This window comes from Delphinapterus leucas, chromosome 2 (assembly GCF_059928025.1).
Source record: "Delphinapterus leucas isolate spDelLeu-1000000601 "Yukka" chromosome 2, BTC_Dleu_Yukka2, whole genome shotgun sequence".
Taxonomy (NCBI): Eukaryota; Metazoa; Chordata; class Mammalia; order Artiodactyla; family Monodontidae; genus Delphinapterus; species Delphinapterus leucas.
Genome location: NC_143130.1, coordinates 66,978,135 through 66,991,498, shown reverse-complemented (window position 1 = coordinate 66,991,498; position 13,364 = coordinate 66,978,135). Strand labels below are relative to the sequence as shown.

The 13,364-nt window shown below is 43.9% G+C and overlaps 1 protein-coding gene across 1 annotated transcript in view; it reads left to right on the top strand.

Annotated features, from left to right (window-relative positions):
* Positions 1 to 13,364, top strand: part of THSD4 (thrombospondin type 1 domain containing 4) — a 569,301-nt gene that overhangs the window by 395,757 nt on the left and 160,180 nt on the right. The window lies entirely within an intron of this gene.

Here is a 13,364-nt window from a genome sequence, read left to right as displayed (position 1 = left end):
GGGCTACTCTTCGTTGCGGTGTGCAGGCTTCTTATTGCGGTGACTTCTCTTGTTGTGGAGCATGAGCTCTAGGCACGCAGGCTTCAGTAGTTATGGCACACAGCCTCAGTAGTTGTGGCGCACGGGCTTAGTTGCTCCACAGCATATGGGATCTTCCTGGACCAGGGCTCGAACCCGTGTCCCCTGCACTGGCAAGCGGATTCTTAACCACTGTGCCACCAGGGAAGTCCCTAAATATAATCATTTTTAAAAGTTATCTTTTTCTCTGAGATTTTGCTTTTCTACTTTTTTGGTATTAAAATGTCTTTTATGAAATGATAGTAAGAATAGATGGAAGACAGTTTTTTTTTCTTTTTGTAAAAAAATGTTTCTACTTGACAATAAAAGGGGATCAAATCCATAGAGACGTCAGAGTTCTTTGGGGGAATTAAAACATTTTGGCCCACAAGATCCAAAATTCTGGAAAATGTGCAGTTGTATAAGAAAGGAAACCAATACCGAAATAGTTAATATAATCCTTCTCAGTACATTTGTATATATCAGGCCCTTCACAGAAAATATGATTTTATATCACTTACAGTCCAGCTCCTATTATAAACCGTGTTTTTTTAAAAAAGGTGGTATTTAGGAAACAGTCTAAGGAATATTCTCCTTCCTCCCCTCCAGCTGGGAATTCTAAATCCACCCTTTAAGCATGTTAGAATACTTGGCCTCAATAATTACATTCCACTGTCATGTTCTTAGCTTTTATAGAGATCAAAAGATGAAACAACCTATTAAAACTCTGTTTCTGCCTTTGTTTTATTTTAAAGCTATTATTAAGGACACCTTCGCTTATATTACACAGTAGACTTTAAAGTTCCATATAAGGAAGTTTTAGGGTCCTTTCTAATGTTCTGTGGATCTATCTTTTCTTCTCCTTTCAGATAACAAGATAGCATGTTACCTTTTTGCCTTCGCTGAGAGTGGCCCCGGTTCAGATTTTATGCTCAACCAGAACAATTTTGTTTACCCTTAAGAGTGATAACATTTTCTGTTTCCTGGTTTCTTCTTCTATGTTTATCAACCTTATAATGTCTTTTATTATAAACCCTCCAAAACCTATGTTGGAGTGATATACAAATACTTCCAAAATAGAAATAGATTTCTTTATATAATAAATGGTATATTTTGGAAAGTACTGAGTTCTTCAATATAAACTGTGAATGCCTCCAGAATATGTTCCAGGACTGTCCTAACAAAAAACCTTTAGTATTCTTGTATTCAAAATCATTTCACATATTTAAACCTTCTTTCCTGGACTAGAATAGAATCCCTGTTGTGGGAAGAAACTTTGTTTTGAATCCCTCATAGTTTCTAGATCAATGCCACGACATAAGAAGTACTCAGTGAATACTTGCTGACTGACTAATCCACTGATCTGTGTGTTCTGGGAGAATCAGAAAAGCTTTCCTAGAGGGGTGCAAGGAAGTGCACAGAAGGTATGACATTCACCTCCCTAATCCTTGGCTACTCTAATGTTAAACGTGATGGCTAAGGTCTCTTTTTTTCTTTTTTTCTTTTTTTAAACATCTTTATTGGAGTATAATTGCTTTACAATGGTGTGTTAGTTTCTGCTTTATAACAAAGTGAATCAGTTATACATAAACATATATCCCCATATCTCTTCCCTCTTGCGTCTCCCTCCCTCCCACCCTCATGGCTAAGGTTTCTAACGTTCTGGGACTTTACAGTTGTTAAGTAGGACAGGAGACTGTGGAAGGTGGTGAATGACAGTTTTCAGATTCATGGACGCAGAAGTAAATGTGGTATTGTGGAGACACTTTCAGGATGGAGGAACGTTTTGTAAACTGTAAAGTACGGTGAAATTACGCCTCTTTGGTTTACAACCATTTGGCTTTCACTGCGTGCCCCTGATTTAGCTCTGAGAGGGCTGTCCTGGTATTGATGAAAACCGGTTTGGACTGGTGCCCCTTGTGAGCAGCGGGGTGGCCTCCAGGTGGCCATCTGGGCGGTGGTGCAGGTCACACCAACATCTGGCTGGGCACGCTCCTTTCAGATGACTCGTGGTTTGCTGGTTGTAGCAGGAATGCTGTTTCATCATGACGGCAACTTGTTGGATGAGTATGGTGTCATCCGCACTGTGTTCATTGATTCTTTGTGACTTTACTATTTGTTTAATTAAAGGTCGAATTATTTAAACTTTTGGCATCAAATACACGTTTTGTTTTTTTAGTATAAAGTATACAGGGGGTCATAGCCTAAGGAGAACAGGTAAACGGCTATTAGATAGACTAACTAATAAAGAGAAAACACTTGGTTGGGTTATATCACCATACCGATGTTGTCCAGTAAAGTAGTTAAGACCATTTTAGTGATATTTGGTGCTGTCTTTACGTACATTGATTTAATTTGGGGTTCTGGACTGCACTAACTTTTTTCTTATGAAATTAGTGGTAATTATGTTTTCAGTTTAAGGTAATTTGCCTTCATAAAGTGGGGATAAGCTGAATTAAGGTAAGGGGATATTCTGTTATTCCTTTTGTATTCTCCTTCAGATCTGGTTCTTTGCAGATGTCCAATACCTGCTATTGTTAAGTTGCTAGAGGCTGGCTGGAATTTCAGAGAGTATTACCTAGAGCTAGCGTGTCCTTCTGAAGAGGGACCCATGCCTGTTCTCATGATGATCTGACTATTGCAAATCTATGGAGTTTCTGATGAGGAAAGGAATTAGAAATACCTCTGGGTAAACAAGTCCCCAAAAGAAGGAAAGCACACATGTGAAAAGTAATAGTAATTCAACTCTCAGACTTGACATGGTTCAGGAGGTTTGTTATTTTAGCAAAGTAGCTTCACTCAGAAAAGATTGCTGCTACACTCTTAAAGGATGATTCCAATCTGCTCTGCAGTAATTGGTAGATACCTCTCCAATTACTTCCTTTATCTCTCCCTACCCTCAACCTTGGTTTTTATTTTCCATTCATAACATTTAAAGGATCTGAGCCACCATAATTTGCAAGGTAAAACGACAGCAACAAGAGACACCAATTTCACAGACAGAGAAATAAATAGAAAACCTAGCTAGTAACTAAATCTGCCAAATTCTATGTATAACTAGTTTTCTATTGCTTTGTAACAAAATACCACAAACTTAGTGGCTTAAAACAACACAGATGTATTATTCCATAGTTTCTATATTATATATGGGATGCATACATTATATTAATTCATATACGCCATCATCATCATCTCTGTAGATATGAAGTCTGGGCACAGCATGGCTACGTTTTTTTTTTTTTTTTTGCGGTACGCGGGCCTCTCACTGTTGTGGCCTCTCCCGTTGCGGAGCACAGCCTCCGGACGCGCAGGCTCAGCGGCCATGGCTCACGGGCGCAGCCGCTCTGCGGCATGTGGGATCTTCCCGGACCGGGGCACGAACCCGTGTCCCCTGCATCGGCAGGCGGACTCTCAACCACTGCGCCACCAGGGAAGCCCCATGGCTAGGTTTTTTTGTTCAAGGTCTCCCTGGGCTGAGATCAAGGTGTTCCCAGGGCTGCCATCCTCACCTGGATGGAGTCTGGAGTGATGTTCCAAGCTCCCTGCTTGTTGGCAGAATTCATTCCTGAGGTCCCTGTTTCCTTGCGGCTATCAGCTGGGGTCACTGAGCTCTGGGAGGCTGCCTACTTTTCCTCGCCATGTGACCTCTCCATCTTCAAGCCAGAAACAGCACGACAAATACTTGTGTTTCAAATCTGCAACCAACCAGTTTAAAAACTTTCTGCTTTTAAAAGGCTCGTGTGATTAAGCCAGGCCACGCAGATAACCTCCCTATCTTAAGGTTAACTGTGCCATTTAACATAACGTAATCATGGGTGTGAAACCCATCACATTGGCAGTCCTGGAGAGCATCCAGGGCATGAGGCTCATCTTAGAATTCTGCTTAGCCCTGAGGAAAACTGCTTATCAGAACCAACAGGTATCATGCCTGCTGTGGAGAATATAAAATGCCTATAAGTCCTTTTCTGCCCCTTCACAGTTTGCAAAGTACTTCCACAGCTGTGATCTCATTGCCTCTTAAAAAAAGAAAAAGAAGAAGAAGAAGCTCTACCACCTTTTCATTTTATATGCGAGGAAACTGGAGCTCAGAGAGGTTATAAGATTAGCCCAAGGTAAAAAACCCAGTGACTTGCAGCTGGGGCTTCTGAGTCACGGATGAGATACTCTGCTCTAAGATGGGAACTTTGACTGTGACATATTTCCAACTCTCAAGAATTTTGTCATTTGGAAGACGATGGGAGCCAATGCAGAAAGCAGTTACAGATTAAGGAGTAAACATCCTAGTGGTGTTTTTAACACAGCTTAAGTTGAAGGGCAGTGTGAGACTGGGGTAGCTTTTGATACTTGATGGGGAGATGGGCACAGGTATGCAGAGGGCAGGAAGAAGGGGGCACAGTCTGAGTAAAGGCAGGAACAAGCAGGGGGAGGGGCGAAACCTGTCAAAGTGTCAATGACCTGTCAGAGACCCAGGAATTTGCGGTAAGGCGTGTTAGATGTTAGGGAACTGTTGTGTTTGTTTAGCTGGAGAGTGATTTAAAAGAGCAGTCTTTTAATGGGGAGTTGAAGGTTCACATAGCCTTCCATCCACTCAGCAATTCCACACCTGGGTATATACCCTAGACCCATATATGGATCATGAAATCAGTTTGGTGGGTTTTGAACAGCATTTAAAATATAGAATAGGATGGAATGAAATATACTAAAGGACAGAGGATGCAATAAGCGTAATAAGTATTGTGTCTTGAAGCAGTTCCATTTTGTGTAAGTATGTGGACATATTTTGTGTTTTGTGTAGCATACTGTGATATAAAATATATTTCTTACTGTGGGTTGCAGTCAAAAAAGCTCAGAAAAAGACTGCCCAGAGAGACTCTCGCAGATGTGTACATAAGGACAGTAATGTTGGTAGCAGCACTGTTTATAATCGCCAATAATAGGAAACCCCCTTGATGTTCATCCTCGGGAGAATAGATAAGTTGTGGATTATGCGTATAATGAGGTACAGAGTAACACTTAAAAAGAAAGAAACTAGAGACACATCATCATAGACAAAAAACATCAAAGCTGGGCTTCCCTGGTGGCGCAGTGGTTGAGAGTCCGCCTGCCGATGCAGGGGACACGGGTTCGTGCCCCGGTCCGGGAAGATCCCACATGCCGCGGAGCGGCTGGGCCCGTGAGCCATGGCCGCTGAGCCTGCGCATCCGGAGCCTGTGCTCCGCAACGGGAGAGGCCACAACAGTGAGAGGCCTGCGTACCTCAAAAAAAAAAAAAAAAAAAAATCAAAACTGAAAGAGAAAAACAAGGTCTCTGAATTACAAATGTATTATATCATTATATAGACCTTAAAAACATTCAAAACAATGAAATACATTATTTATGGAGGAATATAAACATGCCTGAGTGTGATAACAGCAAATGTGAGGGTAGTGGTTATGGCTGATGAAGGAGAGAGGGGAATGACATCAGAGAGAGGGACTTTCCCCTGCATCTGTTTGTGTTAAATTGGGTGATGGGAACTCAAGTGTTTGTGATAACATTCCCTATATTTGTCTGCAGCCTCGAAAAATTCTGTAGTCCATTTGCTTAGAACAGAACGGCAGGATAATTCATGAGCCAGCACTGGGCAGAGACTGACTTGGAGACTTGCAATAGTATAGCTTCAAAGGCAATGGTCCTGGACTAGGCCGCTGACAAGAATAGGCTGTTCTCATACAGTAGTATGTGTGATAGCGGTGATAATAATACCCTATATTTTTGGATGGGCTTTTCAAAATAGTAAAACACTTCTACAGACATCTTCTCATGTTATGGTCACCAGATAGGCAGGTGACCTCAGAAAACTGAAATTTAGAGAAATGAAATGACTTGGCTGAGACAAGACAGTAAGGAGTAGTGAAGTGTGGAATTGAATCCAGTCTGCCCATGATTTTTTGGTCTTTCAAGACATATATACACTAATATGTATAAAATAGATAACTAATAAGAACCTGCTGTATAAAAATAAATAAAATAAAATTCAAAAAAAAAAAAGCCTAGCATATTAGGTCCACCTTTGACTAAACTCCAAGTGTTGTTCTTTAAGTCTCTGGTTTTCACTTATACGTGTCACAAACATATGATATAGAGACTGTGATTGTGGAGACATCGTCAGCTCTCATGAAGCAAGACCATTGCTGTAACTCACTCATGTCTTCAAGATGCAGGAGCAGATCCTCACCTGGGCTTCCCTTGTTGGTCATGGGGCACGTTCCCTGTGTGACACATGACACTGAAAGGGAGAATTCAAGGGCAAATACCTGGTAGATTCTTGCTGGCCTAGTTTCAGAGGATGTCAGAGGGCAGCTGGTAGGGGAATGAGGCCTGGTACAACCTTCTGCAGGAATGTTTACAACCAGCCTATGTGTGTCTAGAGATGCTTAGACTGGAGCCAGATGTTCTCCCTAGCAAAAATGAAAAAAAAAAAAGGCAACAAACCCAGACGTCTTCCACAGACTAGGAACTAACAAACAAAAATGTGGGTGTGTAACAAAAAGGCAGCAGGTAACTGTGAATGACATTGTTCAGAAGTGGTTTCACTCCATAAGTAACAGAAGAAAAGACAAAAACAAATGTTTCTGGTTCTAAAGTGTAGGTTCCATGTCAGGTTTTGATGAACACATTATTCTCATGTAATTTTCCCAATAACCCTCTGAGGCAGGTGATAATATCCTTCAATGTAAAGACTGGGAAACAAGAGCTAAGGCATTAGCTGGTCTTCCCAGGATCACTGGCTAGTAACTGACTTAGCCAGGATTTGAAGTCGGGTTTTGCCCCATAGCTCACAGTGTTTCCTGTATATCATGCAGTAATAAAATTGATAGGGAAAAAGAAAACACGTTTATAAGCCAACATGTGGTGACCATGGAAAGAAGTAGATTTGGGGGGTGGGGCTGGAATACTGGAAGAGGAAATTTAGACCTTTGGGCTGGGAAACTAGTCTAGGTTCTAGTCTAGACAGATGACTGTCTAGGTGAATGCTCTGTTCTGGCATGTTCCATCCAGCAGTGAAGTGCACAGTGGGCAGGAGCTACAAGCAGCAGGGGCAGAGAGCAGGGGGGCGCTGCTGGCAGTCCCCCAGTGCCCACTGGCCCTACTGAACAGCCACATGCCCTGCTTTCCCAGGAGTTGAGTAGATACCTCCCTGTAGAGGTGCAGCGAGGAGATGTCTGTCTGGGATCACAAGTCGGAATGCAGAACACATTTTCCCACGGAAAGCATGTCCTCCTTGGTATTGGGTTCTGGCCTGCAGAACAGTGACAGAATCCATTGTGGACTAGATTGGCTTTTATGGGCAGGTCTGGGAGCCCAGTCACCACATATCACATACATTCTGTAGGAAAGTGTGTTCATAGTTCAGCTTTCAAGTGGCCATTTGGAACATAGCCTGCCTTAAGCTGAGGATGGCCTACCTTGGAAGAATGCTGAGATTTGAGGTGTTAAGCGTCTGGGTTCCAGTGTTGCTGGAGGGAGGGGATGGGGAGTGACATTTAGTGGGCACTCACAAGTACCCAGGGCTGTGCTGGAGATTCTATGTAACCTCTTGTCTTGTTCCAACTCTAGTTCTGGTAAGTCAGTAGGAGCATCCTCATTTTTGTGCAGGTGATTAGACTCTCAGAAAGGTTAATTAACTTTTCCAAGGGTTTACAGCTAGGGAGAATTGAGGTCTATAGTTCAAGTTCTTTCCAGAAAGAGATCAAATCACTTAATCAGAGGTTCTCTTCCTGCCCCAGCCTTGCCCCTTACCATCATTGTGATAAGAAGAACCCATACGAAAGCCGCATGGGGGCCTTTTAAAAACACACTAAGGGGCTTCCATGGTGGCGCAGTGGTTGGGAGTCCACCTGCCGATGCAGGGGACACGGGTTCGTGCCCCGGTCCAGGAGGATCCCACATGCCGCGGAGTGGCTGGGCCCGTGAGCCATGGCCGCTGAGCCTGCATGTCCGGAGCCTGTGCTCCGCAACGGGAGAGGCCTGCGTACCGCAAAAAAAAAAAAAAAAAAAAAAAAATATATATATATATATATATATCATAAAAACACACTAAGTTGCTGGAGACTGTGTGACATGGGCAGGATGGTAACACCCCTCATAGTTGCTCCTGCCCTCTCCCAGACCCACTGTCTCATCTCCCTTTCTCTTCTCTGTGTCTGGCTGGAAATTCTTGCTGTCAAATCAGTGGCTGTTTATACCCACTAAGAGAGGAGGCCAATGGGAAAGGGGGCAGAGACGAGGGCGCCCGAGGACAGGAGGGAGCTGAGGAGGTGGGAGGTGTAGGGGCAGAAGTATGTGAGTTCCATGGGGGGCTAAGCACATAGTATGGGGTGTCTTTTCCTGCCAGGTGCCTCCCTCTGCACCTTTTGCCTCACAGCCCAGGCACCCACTGGATTGCTGGCACCATTTCCTCCAGTCCATTCCCGAGCCTGCATGGATCTCTTTCAAGCTAGGGCTTCTGCTTCGCTGGGAGCCAGCTTCTGCCCTAGCCCAGGAGGATCCAACCTGACTCAGGTGTGACCAGGTGATTCAGACTTCCCGAGTCCAAAAGTTCCACACACTGCCTTCGGTGGAGACCTTGGGCCTCCCCCTCGGCACTGAGAGCAGACATGTGAAGGCAATGCTCCAGGTCACTCGTACTCTTGCCTCTATTTACACAGCAAGCATTCACTCACTGCCCACAATGTGTCAGGCTTCAGGATATGCTGGGGCATAAAGGAAAATAAGATATAGCCTTGGTCTGGAGGAATTAACAGTTGAGAGAGAGATGTAAATGAAGTATGTTGTATGCCTGAAGAAGGCCCAAAAAGCTTGGGAGCAGAGATAAGTTAGTATCTGAGTGTCCCTGGGATTAGGGACTTGGAGACGCCTTCTCTGAGGTGATGACATCTGAGCTGGGCATTCAAGAAGGAGGAAGCATTAACCAGGTATGTAGGGGGCTGGGCAGTCCCAATGGTGGGAATCGAGTGGCAGAGCATGGAGGCCAGGGATGAGCTGAGTTTGGAAAGTCAAGTGATGTTGTTACTAAACTAAATGTATGAGCTTCTTCTCTCTTTAATCAGACTGGGATTGGAAGCTGTGCGGTGGTACTTCTATGTAGATACTGGGTGATGCTGGAAAGCCACTATGGGCAGGAAGCCTTGGAAGTCAGACACTGTGAATACTAAAAATTTGTTTTAATAAGCAATTTAGTTAGAGCTTGGGAAATTTGAAAGGCCTAAAATTGCATGTATGTATATGCCAGTCCAAAGGAAGAAGCTAGCATCCTTTAGCAGTTATTGTATTCCCACAGCCCTGTTAGTAATTAATTAAAGAACATCCTCCCCTGAATTATTAGAGCAGAAGAATCCCCTCACCCCATCATCGCAAGGTCTGCTAGTTCAACACCATCCATTTAAAGATGGCAGGTACTGTTATACCCATTCTACAGATAAGGAAACCAAGACCCAAAGAGGCTAAGGTCATCCTGAGTGGCAGAGAAGGGTTTCTGTCTGTGTTTGCATAACTGCATATTTTGGTTTCAATGAGAAATGGCACAGCTTTCTGGCGTGACTGTTTCAGCATCTCCTAACCTTAATGTCAGGACATGAGTCCTTCTGTCCAACCTCATCATTACTTTTCTTTCCCAGCAAAGCTTCTGTTTTGGTTTTTTTGGTTTTCAATCACAACCAGAATGTCCTTGAGGTATCCCTTGTTTGTATTTTTGTTTCTTATGAGTATTCATTCCATCCTTTATTAAAAACACGTCTTTAGAGAAATCCCTGAGTAAAAGGCGACTTTCTATTTCGCCGACTGGTTTGAAGGGACAGTGGCCTTCCACAAATGACATGGTGCGTGCCACCCCTCTGTGGGTAGAGATGTAGTCAAAATCATGACATCATTGTGGCTTTCTCCCTTTCTCTTTTTTCCAAGTACAAACACAAGGTAATTATCTAAAGACTCTTCTATGAAAAAAGGAACATCTTCTACCCAGTTCCAGAAGTAGCCATCTGTTTCTCTAACCCAATAAATGCAGCAAGCGTCTACCTCCCAGGAGGTGCTGTAAAAGCTATTGCTGAGAGTTTTGTATTTTGTGAACAGTGAGTTACCACTCAGATTGTCCTTAGCAACCCAAGACTGGTTCCATGGGAACAAACTAAGATACTTAGTTTTATCTAGTTACTCCAGATCAAGACACTTGTTGGGCCTCTTTGAATCCTAAAGTTTCCTGGTGTTGAAGAGGCCCAGGGTGATCCTTGCATGGACCGTGCTCTTCAGGCTCAATTTGGCCAACCTGTTCATGATGGGACCGTTGTCTGTTTGTTTCCTGTTGTGCATGGTGGGGTGAGAACCCTGTAGACTTCCTACCTGAGGAATGATGTCCTGTTTGGGGAGCGCAGAAGCAGAGCGAGGTGGAAGGGTGATGGTGGTTTGCTGGGCCTTGGGTTGACCCTGGCCCTCCTGGCTTGGAATGCCATTGTTTAAGAGCTGCAGCCAGAGGAGGGGTGGGGACGAAGGAAAGCCGCCAAGAGACACTGAAGCCGTAAGCTTTAGGGAACGAAGCTGGGTGAGGCAAAGAGGAACTATTGCTAAACCAAAATATTTGAGTAGATTTCACTTTTTTCCTTCAGTCCAAATTCTTTGCTTGAAAGTTTAGCTTTGAAGTTGTTTCTTTTCTTAATGTTCCAACAATATTGTTCTTTTAATCTTGTTTTTTTGGGTGGAATGTAGACTCTTTAGATTATTTCTAAATCATAGCATCAAATTTCTCAAATTCCTGGGTATGCTTTCAGTCATAGGCCTTCTTTGGTGCGACCCAGAATCTTCTTTCTCAAACAGGCAAGAATATGTAAAAACAGCCTGGCTAAAACCGACAGTGGATCTTTAGTGTCTGGTATTTTGCAGATTTTCAGAGAGATGCTAAATGGATTATATATTCTTATAATCTGCGCAGCTCTTTCTGACGTCTTGATACAGAATACTTGTGCCAGTTCTTCCGATGGACAACACACACCGTAAAGAGCGTCATGATACAAGTCATTAGAATGATAATAAGATTTATAGAGAAAAGGTTTTTCACCAAAAAACATGTTTACAAGAGAACACAACCTTTTTATTTTACTTGGAAAAACAAGATGAGACGTTCCCTAGTCAAATCACTGAGCTTTGATGGATTCATTTCCCTTGCATACTGTACCCACTTCTCTTCCAAGTCGCTGGATAGCACTTATGGGTTTTTAACAAGCTCAACATCCCATGTGAGAAAAGCCTCTTCCATCCACGGCCTCCTGGGATTGGAAAGTAGATCCCACCACCCAACCCCCAAGCACAGCTTCTGAGCCCCCAGGGTTGTACAGTGCATCTCATCAGGGTAGCGCCTGTGTCAGCCCCAAAGGAAGTGAGTTCAGGCACCCCCTTGAATTGCTTTTCATTTCTCCCTCATATATTTAGCGAGTGCCTGCTCTGAGCCAGATCCTGTGCTGGACCCCAGGATCGCCCAGATGAATTAACTATGGTTCAAGGTGCTCCCAGGGGAGAGAGAAGTGCTCATTGGTACAGGCTAAGCTGAGTAAGGAGGACAGCAACAGAGAGAGAGATAGGAAGGGTTGTATCGGAGGGTAGAGTCACCAGGGTTGACAGAGCCAGTCACTTTTAGCTTAGACCTTGGAAGACTGGTGAGCGTTGGTCAGGTAAGATGAACAAGAGTGGCCTTCCAGGCCAGGGAAATAAGAACAAAAATCAAGGGCAGAAAGTATTCAACCCATGATAGGTTTGGAAAATGCCAGCGTGGCTGATGTGGCTACATCAGGAGACTTGAGAAGTCAGCCAGGATATACCCCAAAGCCAGGAGTTTGACCTTTAATCTGAAGGCATTGATGGGAATTGAGAAGAGGAGGGCCTGCATGTATACATGGTATCAAGTATAAACACACTAGAGGATTCCTTGGAAAGACCAGGATTTGACAGAAGGTTGGGGAGAAGTTTCATTATCTTGCTGAGTCTGTTTTCCCCCTGCCCTACTGCACTCCTCCTCTCCCCCAGGCTTTGTGCTGGAGTCTTCTACGCACAGCCAAGGACTCAGGGCTGTTAACAGTAACTAAGATAGTCTTTTTTTTTTGCGGTACGCGGGCCTCTCACTGTCGTGTCCTCTCCCGTTGCGGAGCATAGGCTCCGGACGCGCAGGCTCAGCGGCCATGGCTCACGGGCCCAGCCGCTCCGCGGCATGTGGGATCTTCCCGGGCCGGGGCACGAACCCGTGTCCCCTGCATCGGCAGGCGGACTCTCAACCACTGCGCCACCAGGGAAGTCCCTAAGATAGTCTTTTGAGGCAGAAACCAGCAGGCCTCACAGGTTTGTGTCTGAGAGAACCTCACCGCATCCCTGAGGAGCTCATGTTTTCCCACCAAGCCTTCTCTGTAATCCATGTTGTTGCTAATTGAATTGTTCATATTCTTCAAGGCAGCGGATGCCCCAGGCTAATGCCAAGAATGGCATTTCCATAATTAAAGTCCCAGGTGGGAGAAGGAATCTCCTTCCTAGGTTCTTAATTTAGTACCACTGCACAAGAGATTAGTCCTATTGAAGGCTGCTTTTCACTCTCAATACCCCCCAGCCACATAATGTATGCATGATCCAGAAAAACCATACTATTCTGAATATGCTTCTGAAAGAACCGTTTTATTTCATATTTAAAATGAGAACAGGGCTTAGGCAAGTTCCACCATACTTGTGTTAGCTGTGGGAGGTTCAAGAACAGAGCTGGGTTCGAATCCCTCCCCACCTCTGACAAACCAGATAACCTCAGATGACAATTATCTCACAAGATTGCTTAGTACTTAAAGAGATCTAATAAAGAATGCTCTTTCAGTTTCCCTGAAAAGTTGTTTTTTACAGACTGATGAAGGTATGTGTCACCTATGTTAGGAGCAACCCAGGGAAAGTTCCACCTACCTTGTGACTCCTTTTTTAACTACTCATACTTGCTCTGACCTTTTTATATTCTGAGCCCCACTTGCACTCACAGTCAATATTTACAGTTGGGACCACTTGAAAACCTTAGTAAAACCCTAAATGATGTTGGGTACAAGTATTTATTTCATGTGGCTTAGTTTTGTCTCCCAGACTAAATGGTAAACCTTTGAGATCAGGGGGCATGTATTATATTTCTTTGAATCCAGCCCTCTGACTCTAGCATGGTGCAATGCTGGTTACACGGTATGTACGAGATAAATACTTGATTGATGGATTTGCTGTGGCTTTTCCCATCCAAGTGGAAATATGGATGTTTGTCGCCTGAG